Raw genomic sequence first — 10,607 nt, forward strand, 5'->3', positions numbered from 1 at the left:
TAATAAAATAAAAAGAACAGCAACAGTAATTTCTTTAAATCAACTTAATAGAAGGGAAGTAATTGAGAGAATTGGACCTCGAGTTAGAGAAAAAAGAAGTACAATTACCCTCCATGTACCCAACAAAAAAACTAGTGATTATAATCTGTCCTTATATCTCAATCATGTTGAAACCTTAAGTTTGGATTTCATATTAACAACCCAATGGAGTTAAAACTATATTGAAGTTGCAAATTAAACTTAAATATAAATTATTTTCTCAAAACCTCCTTCCCCATCACATTATGATAGATATGGTGAAACTCAAGAATCCAACTCAAGATTCCTGATAAAGATGATAGAGTGGAAGGTGTAGTGTACTGTTCATTTGGAAGGGAAGCGTATTCTTCACCCCAAATCCCGCTCAAATTCTCTATTTCTACACGTTAGCATTTAAAAAATTTCTCTCCCAAAAGTTTTGATTTCGCTCACTGAACGGATCCCCCATCCCCATCTTTGAAATTTTCACCTCTCTCGTGTGATGGAGAAGTAGGATGAAGAGGGGGCTGATGATGTACCAAACATTACAGCAGTGGTCGGAGTGCCTCGGTTACCACTCCCAGACTCGAAGATTAGGACCACTCCTTTGATTCCACCAACAATTACAATCATTGATTTTCCCTTCTCTGGTGCGTCCAAATCCCCCACCATCAAGATCAGAAAGGTATTAATAATTAATAAAAAAAATGTTGTATTTTTCATTTTTCATAATTTCTTCAATTTTGACTTTTATTCCATTTCATTTTGGGCATCTTTTGAATTAGTGACTATAGTTGGCTTAGATGAAGACTGTTTTTTTTTTTATTATTATTATTATTTCTACAAGAAATGACAAAGATCAAAAGCGAATTATTATTTCTTCACATAGTGCTGATATAAAGTATATTGTGTTTTTATTAGGTGACACCTCTCCATTATAGATGAATTTATTTGCATTGTCACACTTCGAACTTTGTTGCTGAGTGGAGGTTAGCCATTTGGGACCTTAAGGCTGTAGTTTAAATGGTTCCGACACGACTTCAAACAGTGGTGTCTCTGTTTCCGACACATCGACGATACGGACACGTGTCAGACATGTACTAGACACGTGTCAAACACGCATTCGACGTATTTAACTTTTTTTTAAACCTTTGACATGGTTCTGAATATGGAAAGCCAATAGACACCAGATGACTTCCGTAATTTTTTTTTCAAAATCATATTTTTTAAAATCTTAAAAGATAAAAGATTAGATTTTAAATTATAATAATAGATTAGGTTTTTTTTATTATTTTCTCTTCACGCTTCCTTTTCACGTCATTTACGCTTCATATTTCTTTTTAAATCTTAAAGATAAAACATTATATTTGAAATTATAATAATAGATTAGATTAAATCAAATTAGAATAATAACACTTTCTCTTCACGTCAGTTGTGTCACTCCTTCATTCACATATGTCTTCACTGGTTCCCTCGTTCATGTCTATTCATTACTGGTTTGAGTTTGTTGTTGCTGTCGTTCGTTCAGCTTATGACCTTAGTAGCATTTACGGTTGCTGACTCTGACTTGTTGTTTGTTGCGTTTGTGGTTGCTCTGACTTACTGTTTTGGTTCTGGTTGGATGAATTGTAACTTTGTAAGGTTTGCATCTTTGAAACCTTTTCTATACTTTCCAATTTTTATAATTTTGTCTTCATCTTTCGTAGGCTTGTAAATTTTTAGTTTAATATTTTTTTCTTTACTTTTTTACCTACTAATACATTTAATACTTTCTGATTTTTAATTTTATATCCTATTTTGATAATAGTTTTTAAATATAACCGTTAACCATTCATAGTTTTTAATTTTGTTTGTTTTTAGATTATTTTTTAAAGAGACAAACTTTTTGTTTGTGAAATTTTCTTTTAAATGATAATGGTGTTACTTAATATAATTTTTTGATACTTTTATATATATATATATATATATATATATATGTGTGTGTGTGTGTTCCCGTATCTTATGTTTTAGAATTTAGTCGTTTGTGGTGTTGGTGTCATGTTCGGTGTTGATTTGTGCTTCATAAATTATGTGGATTACCAACTTGCAGTGTGTTGTCTAGCTAAGTTGAGTTTACCAAAAAGGATTTTGTTTTAAATTTTACTCTCTTTGACTATTATGTTTTGCTTTCACCTGCTCAAGCAAGAATTTGAAGGTATGTTTGAGTAAAATACTAAATATTATTGCAGAGGCCTGAGATTTAAGCATCCTGACATCATTCCCTCATTGCTTTTTTATTTTTTTCCTAGTCTAAACAAAGGTAAGCCACAAGGTATTCAGTTGTAGTTAATTTAGGCATGGACAACATTATGGAAAAGTGTATATGTTCTCGTTTACTTTTCAATTCCAACACAGTACACTTGTATTTTTCTTTGCTTTTATAGTAGATTGGTTTAATCTATATTTTAATACTTTGTAGTCTATACTTTGCTTTGAAAATTGTGGTTTATACTTTGACTGAGGATAGTAGTTTGGCACTTTGTAGTTTGTATTTTGCTCTGGAAATTGTGATTTATTTTTATACTAAGCAGTTTTTTTTGTATACATATTCACAGAAGTTTGTGTTAGTTTTGTTCGTAAATTTAAAACGGATAAATATAAAACTTTGCATCTAATGTTTAATTTTATTTCCTTTCTAAATGCTACTTTGTTCTGAAAATTGTGGTTTATTAAGATATTGAGTTTCTTTATTTGGACTCATTAAAACAGGAGTTGGTGATAATTTTGTTTCTAATATGAGAAAAGGTAACTGTAAAAGTTTTATATCTAATGCTTTATTTTATTTTATTATAAGTGATACATTTTTTGTATATCAATTTTTTAAGATTTTAAGTATTAAATCTGCCATATGGCAGCATCCTTTTGATAATTTTGTTCTACCACTCTCTTTTGTACCTCTGCTTATGTTTCTTCCCTTCCTTTTTTTTTTTTTATATATATAATTCATTGTATATTTGTATCAATTGTCTTTTATCTTCCCTTTGCTTTTATACCTGGTTTGTGTAATCTTTGTTCTGATATTTTATAATCTATATTTATGCTGAAAATTGAAACCATTTTCATTTACTGATACTCTTTAGTTTTCTTTGGACTCGTATGATTAGAAATTTATATAATTTTGTTCCTAAATTCACGAAAGGTACATCCAATGTGTATTTTTATTTCATTTTCTAAATGTAAATGCTATAGTTTTTGCATATCAAAATTCTTTAGATTTCACGCGTTACATTTGCCATGCCATCTAATAAGATAGTTTTGTTCTAACATTCTCATATCTAGCTCTACCTATGATTCTTCTACTCCTGTTATTCTTTACTGTTCCTTTAATTAATTATTCCAAAGATTTTTTTGGTGTATACTATATATAAAATTTTCTATATACCTGTATATTATGTGAATTTTTCAACTTTTTTGTATTCTTAAGAAATAGCATATCTCAACCGTTTATTTCTTTGTCTTTGTCTTTTTATTTTTTGTTTCTGCTTTAAGCCTTCAACAATTGAGATGGCGCTTGTGTTGTAATTTTAATTATTATTTCAAAAGAATTTTCTTAAAAAATATTTAATTATATGGATAAGTTATGACATTTAAATTCAAATTTTGAAATTTAAATTTTCAATAAAAGTGGAAATCAAGAGGCGGATAATGATAATTATAGGCTCATTATTGGTGATAAAAGAGTAAAAAAAGTTGGCCGAAGTTTTTTTTTTAAATGATTTTAAAAGGAAATGAGGCTATTGACTTTATTTTTGTTTTCTTCTTTTCTTTTCTTTGTTTTCTCTTTGCCTCTATTAAGCCTTCTCCCTCTTTACTCCTAGGTCAATCATTTTTTTTGCGAGTTCTGTAACCTTAGCTCTGCTAAGATGTTCTTGTTGTATCCTGGGAGGTTTGTGTGGGATATCGCGGATAAACCTTTTAGGTCAGTGGCTGTCACGCTTCAGAAAGTTCAACCACGTTCGTGATTTTTGACTTTAGCAACAACAATCTAAAAGGTTTATTTCATGGTTGAAGCCGCGAAACCTGTCAACAATGCCAACGCTTCCAACCTTATGCGATTGATGACAACCTTTGCTAAGCCATTGCCTGACGTCTCAAAAATTGAGGTCTTCATTGGAGAAAATTTTCGTCGCTAGCAGGAGCGCGTTCATACCTTGTTGGACATGCATGAAGTTGTCTTCGCTCTTTCCACTCCCAAACATGATGCCGCTGCTGATAACAATCAACTTCAACAATGGGTTCAAGCCAATAAGGTATGTCGTCACACTTTGTTAAGTGCCTTGTCTAATGATCTTTTCGATGTCTATTGCTCCTACAAGGAATCCAAAGAGATATGGGACTCTCTCATACTCAAATGCACTTTCGAGGATGTGGTTAGACATAGATTCATCATCGCCAACTACTACCACTGAACTATGAACAAAGAAAAAAACATCAAGGTACAAATCAACGAATACCACAAGCTGTTGGAAGACTTGAAGACTAAAAACATCTTTTTACCTGACGAGTTCGTTTCTAAACTCTTGATTGAAAAGTTGTTGGAGTCCTGGACAAACTATAAACAACACTTAAAGCACATGCATAAACAAATGTCACTGCCTAACCTTATCACCCACATTATCATTGAAGATACAAATAGAAAGAAAAGTGTTGCAACAAGGACCAAAGTAATATCTGCCAAGGCAAACACAGTACAAGACAAACCGTTTCATAAGAGGTATTCCAACAAAATTGATCATAATAACAAGAATAAGTACAAATATAATAACTCACGTGCTGCTCCTTCTAATCCCATCCCATGTGCTCCTGCTTCTAATCCTTCTTTCAAGAAAAAAAGAAGCTTGTTTTGTTTGTGGGAAGCAAGGACATTTTGTTCCTTAGTGCAGGTACAAAGTTGTGAGAAATGACAATCCTCCTAAGCCTAGGGCTAACCTGGTTGAAGGAGATGACATTATTGTTGCGATCATTTCTCAAGTGAATGTTGTCACCAATGTAAACAAATGAGTGGTAGACTCTGGGGCTACCAGGCACATTTGTGTTAATAAGAGCATGTTTACCTCCTACGCTGCTGTGGGGGATGGAGAAGAACAAGTTTATCTTGGTGATTCGAGAACTACTCTGATTCAAGGAAAGGGGAAAGTTATTCTCAAGCTCACATCTTGGAAAACACTAGCTTTGAATGATGTGCTACATGTTCCCTCTATCAGAGTTAACCTTGTTTCTGTAGCATTTTTGGGAAAGGTTGGGGTAAAAGTACCCTTTGAGTTTGGTAAGATAGTTATGACCAAGAATAATGTATTTGTGGGGAAGGGTTATTGTGATCAGGGTTAGTACTCAATGTTTCTGAAGTGATTAATGAGAATGCATCTTTTTCTGCTTACAAAATAGAATTCCACATAAGAAAATAGGTTTAAGCCCTTATGAGTTATGTAAAGGATATGAACCAAACCTCAAATATATGAGAGTGTGGGGGTGCCTAGCCAAAGTGATGTTACCCGATCCAAAGAAAAGGAAAATAGGATCTAAGACTTCTGATTGTTTGTTTATTGGTTATGCTGAACATAGTGTTGCCTATAGATTTCTAGTTCTTAAGAGTGATATGATTGAGTGCGACACCATCATGGAGACTAAGAATGGCAAATTCTTTGAGGACGTTTTCCCTTTGAAGTCTAAGGCTAGTTCCAGTATCGTTTCTAGTCTTGAACAACTAGTTGAAATCTATAGTGAACCTATAAGCGAGGATTTGAGGAGAAGTAAAAGACATATGACAAAAAAAATCTTTTAGAGGTGACTTTTATACATATCTTATTAAGGATGATCCCTTAAGGTTTTCAGAAGCTATTAGTTCTTCAGATACAAAACTTTGGGAGCAAGCCATTAGGATTGAAATTGACTTTATTAAAAAGAATAGTACATGGACTTCAACAGATCTACCTGAAGGTGCAAATCCTATTGGATGCAAATGGATCTTTAAGAGGAAGTATAACCGTGATGGATCTATAGATAAGTACAAGACAAGGTTGGTTGCTAAAGGGTTTACTTAGAAACCTAACAGATTTTTTTGATACCTTTGCACCTGTTACAAGGATTTCATCCGTTAGGATTTTGATAGCCTTAGCTGCAATCCATAAGTTAGTGATTCATCAAATGGATGTTAAGACAACTTTCTTGAATGATGAGTTAGAGGAAGAAATATATATGACTCAACCTGAGGGGTGTGTGGTGGATGGTCACGAGAACAAAATGTGCAAACTTTTGAAATCCCTATATGGTTTAAAACAAGCGCCTAAACAATGACATGAAAAATTTAATGAGACTTTACTTGTTGATGGTTTTTCTACTAGTGATGCTGATAGATGCGTGTATACAAAGTCTGTGAATGATGATCATGTGTATTATAGGCTTGTATGTGGATGACATGCTTATTTTTGGTACATGCAATGATATAGTTTTTAAAACTAAATCTTTCTTAGCATCTAAATTTGATATGAAAGATATAGGTGAAGCAAGTGTTATTTTGGGAGTTAAAATTATAAGGAAGGGAGATAGTATACTACTATCCCAAAAGTATTATGTTGAGAAACTTGTTAGGAAGTATAAATATTATGACTTTAAGTCAGTGAGTACCCCTTATGATGCTAACTCTCAATTAAAGAAAAATAAAGGAGAACTAATTGCTCAAACTCAATATGCCAAAATCATTAGGAGCTTATTGCATTTGATGAAATTTTCTAGACCTGATATTGCATATGCGGTAGGCAAATTGAGTAAATATACCCATAGTCCTAATCAGGACCATTGGGATGCACTTGTTAGACTCATGAGATATTTGAGAGGTACCATGGATTATGGTATTGAATACAGTGGATTTCCCGTAGTACTTGAAGAGTATAGCGGTGCTAACTGGATCTCTGATTCAGATGAGACAAAATCCGCTAGTGGTTATGTGTTTACTCTTGGTGGTGGTGCGGTAGCTTGGAGTTCAGCTAGACAAACTATTATTGCTAGATCAACAATGAAGTTAGAGTTTGTTGTTCTAGAAATGACTAGTAGTGAGGCTAAGTGGTTGAAAAACTTCTTAGCTAACATTCCTTTGGGAATGAAACTTACCCCATCAATATCTATGCATTGTGATTCCGAGTCAGTGATAGCTGTGACTAAGAATAAAACACTCAATGGGAAAAATAGACATACAATTGAGACTTAATGTGGTTAAGTAGCTGCTAAAAGATGGAACAATTTCTATAGATTATGTGAAGTCAGAAGGAAACTTAGCAAATTCTTTGACAAAACCCTTAGGGAGGAATATGATATTAGAAACTTCGAGGGAAATGGGACTTAAGCCACTTGAAAACAAACAAGTGATGGTAACCCAACCTTTGTGATTAGAGATCCCATGAAGAAGGTTCATATGGGTAAAAACAAGTCACTTGTTAGTTCTGCTAACACTCAAATTGATTTCTATCAATTTGCTTTAGTCCTTTCCTATGGTGTGAGAAAGTGTTAGGGCTGCATTAATGAGAGGATAAACTTTATAGTAAACTTTACATGTGTTGAGAAAGTTTTACATCTTATAAAGTTTTTAATGATGTTCATATCTTTTATGGGTGATGTATGATTTACAACATGCACTTGATGAAATCACCTATATGAGTGTCGAGTGGGGCCGCTTGCATGAGATCTTGGCGAGATCTCTAGAGCACTCATGAATATCGGGCATACGCATGGCCTAATAGCGCAACACAACAATAACAACAAAGATTGTGGGGGTGTCTTGTGATTGGTAAACTGCTATCACATGCCTAGTGTTTTTGGTTCATATAGCTTGCTACACCAACTATAATGTGTGTTAAGTCCTATTAGGTCTGATTCATATAGTTTGCTATACCAGGTCTGATGCATTATACCACATGTTGACCCATGAATTTTCTTTTATTTATTAAATATAATTTATTCTTTTGAAATATGTGGGGGATTCTTGTAATTTTAATAATTATTTTAAAAGAATTTTCTTTAAAATATTTAATTATATGGACAAGTTATGACATTTAAATTCAAATTTCCTATTAATGCCGATAAAAGTGGAAATCAGGAGGGGGACAATGACAATTATAGGCTTTGGTGATAAAAGAGAAAAAAAAAGTTAGCTGAAGTTTTTTTTTAAATGATTTTAAAAGGAAATGAGACCATTGACTTTGTTTTTATTTTTTCTTCTTTGTTTCTTCTTTGCTTCTTTTTATTTTCTCTTTGCCTTATTAAGCCTTCTCCCTCTTTACTCCTGGATCAATAATTTTTCTTTACAAGTTCTATAACCTTAGTTTTGCTAAAACGTTTCTGTTATATCCTGGGAGGTTTGCATGTGACACCGCAGATAAACCTCGTTCGTGATTTTTGACTTCAGTAACAACAACTTGCAGATGTGAGGTGAGTTATAAGGATATTTGTATTTTTTTTTTGGGGGAAGGGGGGGGGGTTAATATGTTAGAGGAGCAACATACAAGCTTGCATTTTGTAATCAATATTTTGTCTCCCCTTTCTTTAGTTTCAGTTTTCTCCAATGATTGGTGTCAAGATATACTTAAGAAACTCTAAATAAAAAGACCAAAAAAGTCTTTAAGAAACATATATTTGAATAAACAAATTTTTGTTTCTCTTTTTCCTGTTCTTGCTTTTCCTCATAAATAATTAGCATGGCCATGAATAGTTTCTTAATGAAATTAGTGAGATATATTTGTAAGTGATCACCTCCATCGTTGTCTAAAAAATGTACTACTAAATTTATCCTCGGAATGAGTGGTACATCATGAAGGTGTTGTGATGTTTTCTAATTGTGATTGATTTCATTGGAGGGTGGGCGGTGATTTTATGTTAGTGATGCCTATTGTTCTGATCATGCTCAATAACATATCAAGGTAGTGAGGATTTTGATTTGCTATATGAGTCCCTTGGCAGTTGGGGGTGGCTTTGCTGAATATATACTGGTGTAGTCATGAATCATGTATGAGTGTGCTTGGTAATTAAATGGTTGCTGGGGATTCTATGCTTGCAGATAAGGATTACGGATAAGTGGTTTTTACGGGATGGGTACATTAGCTTCCTTTATGCTGATTCAGTTGGAAGTGTATCAGAAGCTTTTGGAAATTTATTGATGGAACAGGATGCGGTGCTGCAATGCAGAAAGTGTGTTGCTTTATAGGAGTCAAAGGAATCACAAAGTGAGTTTGTTGGATATTTGGACTGCCATTCCTTTTTAACAAATGATAGCAGCTCCATGGTGAAGTATAAGGTTTCTACACTGAAACTTTGGAAAGCATGGTTGGGTTGGTGTCAGATAACATGGAAATTGAAACCTTCACATGATAGATAGTAGTGTAAAGCTAGATATTGTGGTCTAGAAATGCTTTAATTAGCTATTGTTTCTATATTGCTGGTTTGTTTTGGAAGTTGGCATAAATCAATGATGCATAGATCTGTCAGTTGGTGTTCCACGGTTATATATGGTTTATTATTGTTCTTGGAGTCTATGAGGGATGCAGGGGAAACGAGTCACTGTCATTGTCTCTTGTAATTTTATTTTTATTGTCCCTTGAATTTATATTTTGACTTGATATCTTACTCCCTCAACATTGAAGTATGGCTTTTTGTTTCACTTTTCTTTGGTGTGTTAACTTTATTGGAGACTCGCGTTGGACATATTAATTTTTTTGCTTAAAAAAATGTCATTGGAATGTAAATGAAATATTTCACTCAATTAAAACTTTATGGTCATATCTATTCACTTTATTAATTGAAAGACCATTCTATATCATTGAAAATAAATAAATAAAAATTTAAGGCATTCATATATTGTTTATATAATATTGATTGTGTAATTAAAATTTAAATATATTATTAAATGGTTAATTTAAATTTAGTTAGGCATATTTTGTATCTAAATTTTATTAAAGTATTAAAACTGTTTCTTCATTATGGTACATATTACATTTAAAACATAAAATTATAGTGATTAGCGATAAGATATTAGAGATAAGGGATGGATATCAGTATTCACTATTTAGTGCAATTTTTCAAGTGAACTCTACCAGATTGATACAAATAATACGTATCTAATCTTTTTGGATGTAGTATTGATTAAAATAACTAACCCAAAACTAAAAAATTGTAAAAATCTTGCTAATTCTAACATGTAATTAGAATTTAACTTGAATATAGAATTGTAAATCATAGATTTTAAAAATATGGATTATATAATAAAATTCTTAATAAGCGGAGAATATTATGGAGCATTGTTAATTTTTTTTTTGTTTTTAACTAATATTCTTCTTAAAAAATAATCATGTTGAACGCACAATCAACGTTGAACATCTACATTTCTCCCAGTATAAACAATAATTAGTGCAGTGTATTTCTTAGCAAAATAAAATTAATGCAGTGTATTTAACACTATGCTAATAAACATCTATAGCAAAACATTATTTACAATTTTTTTTTTGTATAATTAAAAATCCATAACCGTGCATAGCACGGGTAACTACACTGGTACATATACATAT

General features: G+C 32.4%; 1 long non-coding RNA gene across 2 annotated transcripts; it reads left to right on the forward strand.

Annotated features, from left to right (window-relative positions):
• Window positions 1–281: 281 nt before the first annotated feature.
• Window positions 282–9,709, forward strand: LOC114419676. 2 transcript variants are annotated; one of them, XR_003668277.1, is made up of 3 exons: window positions 282–703; window positions 8,406–8,478; window positions 9,104–9,709. It is a non-coding gene; the product is annotated as an uncharacterized LOC114419676 (long non-coding RNA). The 2 variants fall into 2 exon arrangements; XR_003668278.1 differs by lacking the exon at window positions 8,406–8,478.
• The last annotated feature ends 898 nt before the right edge of the window (window positions 9,710–10,607 follow it).

This window comes from Glycine soja, chromosome 7 (genome assembly GCF_004193775.1).
Source record: "Glycine soja cultivar W05 chromosome 7, ASM419377v2, whole genome shotgun sequence".
NCBI lineage: Eukaryota > Viridiplantae > Streptophyta > Magnoliopsida > Fabales > Fabaceae > Glycine > Glycine soja.